Here is an 8,184-nt window from a genome sequence, read left to right on the forward strand (position 1 = left end):
CAGACTCGGTGATAACTCTGGTTCTACCTGAGACTTCTGAGTGCAGTGCAGGGCAAAAAAATAATGATGTCTGTAGCAGTAGATAGAGATGTTGTTACTAACTTCGGTAGAGCAATGGCTAAAACATTACACAGGCTGACAGATGAGAGATTTTGTTGGCTTCAGATGCAAGAATAAGGAAAACAAGACTTGAAATGAACTTCCTTTGATACAAGCTGTCACGCAGGAAGCTTCCAAACACCTGTAAAATCACTATGTGATTCCCACTGGTGGCTGCACCAGGTACTTCAACATAGAGATACGAACTGTGGCAGCTGAGCTGTAGCTCTTCGATAAGCTTTTGATAAACTTGGATTTTCACAGATCATGAATTTATAGTGTGCAAACTTTTTCAGAAGTGCCTAAATGTTGGTCTTGCATTCAGAGACATAACTTGTGATCTTATTGTACCACACTGGACATACATTCCTGCAAAAAGTACCAAGATACCAGCCAATATATTTTTGGGGACTTCCACATAATGATCTTCCATAGAGGGAATCACTTCAGCATTCTGAAACTCCAAAAGCTGTAAAATCAGTTGCCACAAAATGTTTCATTCTTCCCAGTTGTGCTTTGATGTCTTCATTGTCCAGAGCCTCCAGAAACAGGATATTTCTATGATTCAATTAAAACACACTCAGCTTTCTAAGCTCTTCATTTCTGTATTGTGTTTGGGGCTTGGCTGCACAAGTCAGAAGAATTTCATGTCATCCCTTTTGGAGGACATACCCTGGCATTTCAAATGTCTCCCTTCCTGTGGGATTATTGCCATCATTTATCATCTGGTATAGGCTGTACACTTGATGGTATGAATCCTTGCTCCTGACCCTGCCAATGACATTAATAGAGAGAACACCACACTTTTGTGCAATTGTTTCCTCTCAAATGCTATTCAGCCTCTGATAATGATTTGGATGAGTAAATCGGCACAATTTTGTGGAGGGCTGGACTTCTGCCAGTTGTGACTTGCTGATTTTTCAAGCATTTACAATACTGATGTTTTTCTCCCCCAGCACTAAGCCTTTCCCAGGATGAGTCCAGCCCTGGAGAGGACAGCTGAGTCCCTGCTGCCACACCCACCCTGGCATGCCCTCCATTGGGGATGGTACAAGAGAGATAAGGGTTCAAACCAACACCTATCAACTGTGGGAAAGCTGACACAGCATCCTTCCTCCATCCACTTCCCAAAGCTTTTGATATTATTTTGATATGGTTGCTAACCTACATAAGAGCAGGACCAACTATGACTATAAACTCATGACCACTTTTTAGTTAGCTTCAGCTCAATTCAGATATTACATCCTGAGGTGTAAGTCAGAACTGAGTTACACTGAAATAAACTAGCTTGTGTTAGGGGAAAAAAAAAAAAAAAAAAAAAAAAAAAAAAAAAAAAAAAAAAGCTCAGATAGCTCTAAATTGCCCTGCTGCTCACCAAAGTGCTCATCAGTGTTTCTTTCCAGGAGGGCAGGAATTCTCCAGGGCATTAACTGTTTTCTGTTGTGAATAAGATATATTTGCTGAAATTTGGTGGATTTCAATATGTTGCTTTGTGAAATCAAGTGCAGAAGGACAGTGCCCTTCTTCTGCCTACAGTACATGGCAGTTGAACTCATAGAAATAAGAGTTCTTGAAAAACGCGTGGTGAATCTACATAATTAAAAATCTTTCCTGCTGGGGGTTAACGATTTGGGTAGATTAACTTGATAATGTAATGTGAAATGTCGAAATCAAGAGTGTGCATCCTGAATACTGGTGCAGCTCTGCAATGGGAGACAATTCTAAGTAAATAACCAGAGAAACTATTTTGCAATTAAATTAAAGATGTTTCCAAACTACTGTACTTTGCTATAAAAAATCATCATCTTGAAAAGTCAAGTTTCATTTATTTTAATTAGTGCTGTCATGAAGTATTCCATTTGGCACACGCTGACTAACAAGCCCTTTTCCAGACACCAATTTGAAATGTGTGCGTCAGAAAAATGATCGCTGCCTGTTCGTGTGATGTCTTCTGGGCCAGTCCTCAGGTAGCTGGGGTCTGCCTCACCCCACCCAGGTCATTGCAGCACTGTGATTGGAATCAGGTGCAAGCACAGGCTTTCTTCCCCTGGATCTGCCTCCCGAGAGGTGATGGAAAGGCTGCTGACATCAGTCAGAGGATTTTTGCTGTCTTCAAAAAAAAAAAGCCAGGCTCAAAGCTGTGTGTGCTGGGCTGAATCTCCACTCCCCGTCACCGTTCTCACGCTCGAGTTATTTAACAGGAGAGGGATTGGTATCAAATTGATGGGAAGCCAAAGTGGTCTTGATCCTCCTCAGAGACTTACTGTTGAATTGCATTATATATAAGCAGAGAAGCTTTTTTATTATTAATGGGATAGAAAATCAGAACCATCAAGGAAAATTATATAACTTCTATTAAGATGGACGAGTTGGGGCTAAGCCCACTTATTTGCAACAAGAATGTACTCTGCAACTCCTGGAAAAGTGCTTTGTCCTTCCAGGGAAGACCTTGCCTGGAAAAAATGCCAGGGGAAATGCCACAAACTCCTTCTGGGGCAGCATCCCAGCCTGGACAGTTGGGTGGGCAATGGCCACATATCTGTGGGCACCAGGCTGCCGTGGGGGGTAATCTGCACCAGGGTGGGCAACATGGGGCTGCCAGGAGCCAACCTCCCCCGTGGTCTTTTGCATAAATTCCCCTCTCTGTTGTCTGACTTGTTTTCAGATCTGCCAAGTAATGCAGTTCCTTCTGCATGTCCAATGAGGGGATTATTTTGCAGGCTTAAATCTCGTTCCTAAAAAAAAAAAAAAAAAAAAAAAGTACACTGATAAATACCTGTTGTCTACATGGGGAGGCTGGTAAGGAATAAGCCGAAGCGCTAGTGTGAAGGGCACTGTCAATTCTGTAGCAATGCCTCTTATTTCACAGGGCTAACGTCACAACCAGAGTGCTCAAAGCAGTCTTTGTGCAGCACAAGGTATCCTCTGGGGAGCAAGTGAAGAGTAGCTATTCTGAGCTGCCCCCTTATTTAGGTAAGCCACATACATAAAATCTGATTATTCCCTTTTAATTTCATCCTATTGCTCATAGCTAAAGCCCCTTGTTCCGCCTTAATTTATCCCTTCTCTCCGTTAACACCCTTCAAATATTTCCAGGCTCTTTCCCCTTCCTTGCCGTTTAGCCACGCTTTAATCTCACCTATTTATTCATTCATCATAAATCAATCTCTCCTGCCCCCTAATCAGCTCAGCACTGCTGCTCTGCTCGGAGCTCCCTCTGGTTTGCAGGCTGCTGGTGAGCAGGACGGGGAGCCCAGCAGCAGCACCGTGCAGGATGGTGCTGAGCATCCACCCCACAGTGCTTGCTCTCCCCTTGCTGCCCCTCCTGCGCTCCTGTCACCTCCGAATGCAAAATCCAGGGTTGTTTTCTTCCTGCTGGCACTCACATATCTTTTCCCCATTACTGTCATTTCAGGAGGAATACGGGCATCGCAGAATGGCTTTGTCTGGATAATAATAATTTTAATTTCCTCATTCAGAAGCTCCTCTTATCTTCTACCTGCGCGTAACTGATTGAGCGATAAGGACATTCCCTCTCTCCTTCTCACCTCATAATAAGCACCAGCACATCTCTGCCAGTTTGAAACTTAGCAAGTGTGCACTCTGCACCTTCAAGTGGGTCCTAATCCAAACATTATATGGCTGAAAGCATTCGAGTGCTTAAAGGATGCTCAGCTTTTTTCCTGCTCCCCAGGGGTAACACACACAGATGTACTCGGCAGCAGGTCCCTCCCCTGCATCTCGTACAGCAGCAGCATGACCTCTAAACAGTCTCCATCTACACAGACTCCTGCGTCTGATTTCCTCTCCACTGTTAATCTGAGGTCTTTGTGAAAACTATTGCTGTTAGGTTGTCTTTTGCTGGTGTTATTCCCATGTTGAACGTTTCTGACGCTCTCAGCAACTTTCATCTTGGCACCTCGGAGTCAGCTCTGTAGCCCCTTTACTTTGAATTATGCCAACCTACAAAATCATCTCTTCGGGTATGTCTGTATCTTTCTTCGTGCTGGCATTCAGTAGAGGTGATGGGTGGGCTGGTGCTCAGCTAGGGCAACAGGAGCAAACAGTGTCAGATTTGAAGCCCAGAGGTTTATTTTGCCAGCAGGCAATGGGGAGTTCATGGCTGGAGGCAGGGGTATGTGTTGCAGGGACTGCTCTGAACAGAGCTTCAAGCACTCGACCACCTGTAGAAGTGGCAAGCTGGACTGGGTGATTGCTCTGGCCTCTCCTAGTCCTGTGTTTTTACCCTTTCCCACCTCAATTTGCTTATGTTTTGCCCCATTCTGACTCTCCCACACATCAGAGCTCACATCACAGCAGTGCTCCTGCCCAGGTTCTCCCTGCTCTCTGCCTCCAGTGCCAGCCCTCCCAGCCCCGTTAGCTCAGCTCCCTCCTTCCCTGCCCACCTCACTTTCCACATGGTTTAATGGAGTGAAATCCCGATGAAGTCAGAAACAACTACTGCAGCTGACGTTTCCCCGATTTCTCACACAAATCTGAAAAATGTACCGGATTGGAGACTCCTACCCTGCACTTAAAACGAGTTGTTTCTCCAGGTGTTAGTATCGCTGTCTTCTGCACCAGCGTTGCATGAGCTGATTTCGTTTTTTCCTCAGCAAAGACGGACTGAACTATTCATGGCAATGTCAGAGATCAGAGGGAGGAGGAAAGAGCTAAAATGAGTGGGGAGCAGAACCGGGGCAGTGGGAAGGAGGCTTGGCGATAAAAGAAATTGGTGAGATGACAGCGAGACGAGATGTGATCTAAGCCCTCCCCATACCTAGTATTTTTATATGTACACTCAAAACATATTTCAGGGATTGAGAGTGTTTTCTCCTTTCTGGAGATCTATTTTGTCATTACTTTAGCTGACAGCAGCTGGGGAGAATAAAACACTTTGGTTAGCCTCAAACACCTGGCTAAGTTTCCCTAGGTTGAAGCACAGCAATGTTTTATTACAGCTGACACCAATCAAGGCAAATGGACAAAAGTGAGCATTTTGATTTTGGGATCCATGAAAGAAGGGGATAAGTGAAGTGAATTTGGACTCGCTGGACGAAGGAAGGGGTAAGTAAATTTCACAAAGAGGTTTATCTTATCAACACCATTTGCTTTGGGGATGACGCTTTTTACAAGCAATTCTGCAGTTTCTGCAAAGCCATTGTGCCAGGGTCAGTGCTTGGTACCACCTCTGCCCCTGGGGTTTCACAACGCAGCCAAGGTCATGGGAAACAGGGGCTACAGGGGGAAAAATGAAACAGAGAAGCTGTCCATCACATATGATTGAGCACCTGTGAGTCTGGCCCCAAAAGGATTAAATTATGGTATGTTTGCTCTGAGAAAGCTCCACAACAAGTCATCATCCCATCACACTAACTAGCACACAGTGACAGGAAGTCACCATGAATATACTGTCCAAAGGTAAGAGAAATAAACCTTGTCCTTTCAGCAGGTCCTTCCCCAGCCCCTGTTGCTCTAAATCACCTCAGAACATCCTCGTGAAGCACTGAGCCCCAGGAAAACATTACAAGGCAGCAGTGATCAGCCTCGATGGCCAGCCACAACAGCACGATAACAGCCCTTCAGCCATCGACGCATCCTTAAAGGCATCACTGGGCAGGGGATTTTTAAAGCAAGATGTGATGAGGCTGAGCTCAGTTCTATGGCAGCAAAGCCCCTGCCATCAGAGGAGCAACCCCAGATTAACATCGGTGGGAATCAGCCCTGCAGCACCGACAGGGAGCCACAATGGGGCTGGAGCAAGCATCTGTGTTGACTTGCTCGTGTGAAGAGGAGCGGGAAATGTTTGCAATGAAATGTGAAACTGTTTGAAATTCACGGTTTGTCACAGCCCATTGTGAATTCAGGAACAGGCCCTTTTTTTTCAAAGGAATTTTTTTGTGATGGCATATTAAGAAAAAACAGGCCACTTTCTAGTAAAAATGGCGAGAGAAGCAAGCCTGCTCCTGAGTGATGCTTTGATAATATGAGCCCATTTTCCATGGCTTTGGCATTAAAAATACAGAGAAGCACACACTGTCCAAAATCTGCACAGAAAACAACCGTGTTGTCAAAGCTGTGAACAAAGGGAAATGGGAGAAAAGAGGAGAAACGCATTTATATCCTTCTTCAGGAGAACACTACCTAGATATCTGCTTGTGTTAGGGAATCTCAGGACTTGGTCCACGTATTTGTGCACTGGAGAAGGAAAGTCCTGAGGGCTACACCCAGGTCACAGCAGGTTTCAGTGCTCTGACCTAGCATTAAGCTGGTTGGTTTCTGTCAAAGAATTACACCGGTTTTCCTGTTCGCTCCTGTGGTATTAATAGCAGCAAAATCAAGTTGCCAGCAATCCCCACGCCTTGTGCATCCGAACCAACCCCACATTGCTGTGCTACAGTGATTGAAGTATGGGGATTTGTTTGGGAGGATAAAGCAAAACCTTGCTTTGTTTTCCTGCTGTCCTAAATTTCACCCAAGTAGCTTTGCCTCAGCGCTTTGAACTTTGCATAGCTCTTTGAAATTATAATAGGGGGGAAAAATTAAGGAAAAAAAAAAAAAAAAGCGTGTTTTTTGTTTGTTTGTTGTCCCAAAAGCAGGAGAGGGCCTTGCTAGAGCTTAACCCCTGAGCCCCCCGGACAGTGTGGGGCAGGGGATGCAGGAGGCACGGGGCACTCCTCGGGTCCTGCCGGTGTTTGCGTGACTTAACAGTGACATCCAGCGGTCACCGGGCTCCGCTGTCTTGTCCCGGTGCAAGCCCAGCCAGACCTCGGAGCATCAAATAATCTTCAAATCATCCCGCTTTTTCCTCGGTTTTATAACCCCGCGTGTTTGCAGTATTGAGAATATTGTTCATAATTAAGCTTCGATAAATGTAAAAATAAATCAAAACCCTGTTAAACATTGAATCGCAGAAACTTTTCCTTCTAGTGGTTATTGCCCTAAACAGAAAAATAAGCAGTTTTCATCTCAAGTTTAACATTGCAGACATATCTTCACATGATAATTTGGTTTTCAAAAAAAGTCTAACTGTGAAGTTTAATGATACCACATGAAGCAGCTTGTCAGTTCATATTTATATTCAAATCTGAGCCTTCACAGTTCCCAGTGTGTTTCTTTAGTATTTTGTTGAAGATATTCTGACAGTCTTTCTCAAAACTGTCTCTGGGAGAAGCAGCATGAAAACCTGCAAGGAAACAAAAAGCTTCCTACACTTCTGGCTCAGGGTTTTGATGCTCGAGGAGGAGACTTCTATCTCCCACCCACGCGTGAGGCTGAGGCTCGGAGGCTCAGACACTTGGCTGCCGCAGCGCAGCCCTTCTGGCTGTGCCTTTCATGTCCTACGAGTGATGGGCAAAGGACCGGAGGAGTCTCCTGAGGTTAAATAGATGGAAATTCGCGGCATGGGAAGCTGCAGCCACCAGCACCTCTCAATCCTCCCATAGAGGTCAGGTGCCAGTCCAGGGGCTCCCCTCTGCTCTTTCGGTCTCCCCATCCTGGCTGCAAGCCCAGCTGGTTGTGTATAGGAAGAGGAAGAGGAATTTGGCTGTGGGTTTCCTCACGCTGCTCTCAGCACTGAGATGGATGCATTCTCCAGCCTCCTGCCTTCCAGGACCTGCCTTAGCACAGGTAGCAGAGCCTGAGCCATTACTCATCATCTGCTGCTCGGCGGTGAAGAATGGAGGTCACTTCCCTGCTGACAGGGCTTGGAGAGAGGAGGTCTTCCTCCTGCCCTCGTCCTGGGTGGGGGCACGTCACCCAGCCCAGACTGGTTGCTTTGTTTAAAGGATTTCTGTCTGCATAAAAGCCACACGCACTCCAAATGGCTCCCCTGTTGCTCTCCAAACCCCTTCACCTCCTCAGCTGGTGCAGAAGGAAAAAAGGCAAGTGGAAGCAGTGGATGTGCCCAATAGGACAGGGGCATCCCAACACATGGCTGTGTGAAATACTGAGGGATGGGAAGGGAAAAGCTGGGGCTGAGCCCTGCCTCCCGTACACAGATCCTCCTGCCTAGAGCCTCCACATGAACCCCACAGCTTGCTGGGGAGCTTGGGAACCTTCTTAGCCCACCCTGCACACAGAGGA

General features: G+C 46.0%; 1 long non-coding RNA gene across 2 annotated transcripts in view; it reads left to right on the top strand.

Annotated features, from left to right (window-relative positions):
* Positions 1–7,954, top strand: part of LOC106017289 (uncharacterized) — a 60,954-nt gene extending 53,000 nt beyond the window's left edge. The window contains exons 1-3 of one of the 2 annotated variants that reach the window (XR_003500131.3): positions 3,941–4,082; positions 5,061–5,166; positions 5,549–7,954. This is a non-coding gene — a long non-coding RNA (uncharacterized lncRNA). Of the gene's footprint in view, positions 1–3,940; positions 4,083–5,060; positions 5,167–5,548 lie in introns of those variants that run through there. The other variant, XR_011812291.1, reaches the window with a different exon arrangement.
* Positions 7,955–8,184: the final 230 nt, after the last annotated feature.

The sequence above is a fragment of the Anas platyrhynchos genome, chromosome 12 (assembly GCF_047663525.1).
Source record: "Anas platyrhynchos isolate ZD024472 breed Pekin duck chromosome 12, IASCAAS_PekinDuck_T2T, whole genome shotgun sequence".
Classification (NCBI taxonomy): Eukaryota; Metazoa; Chordata; class Aves; order Anseriformes; family Anatidae; genus Anas; species Anas platyrhynchos.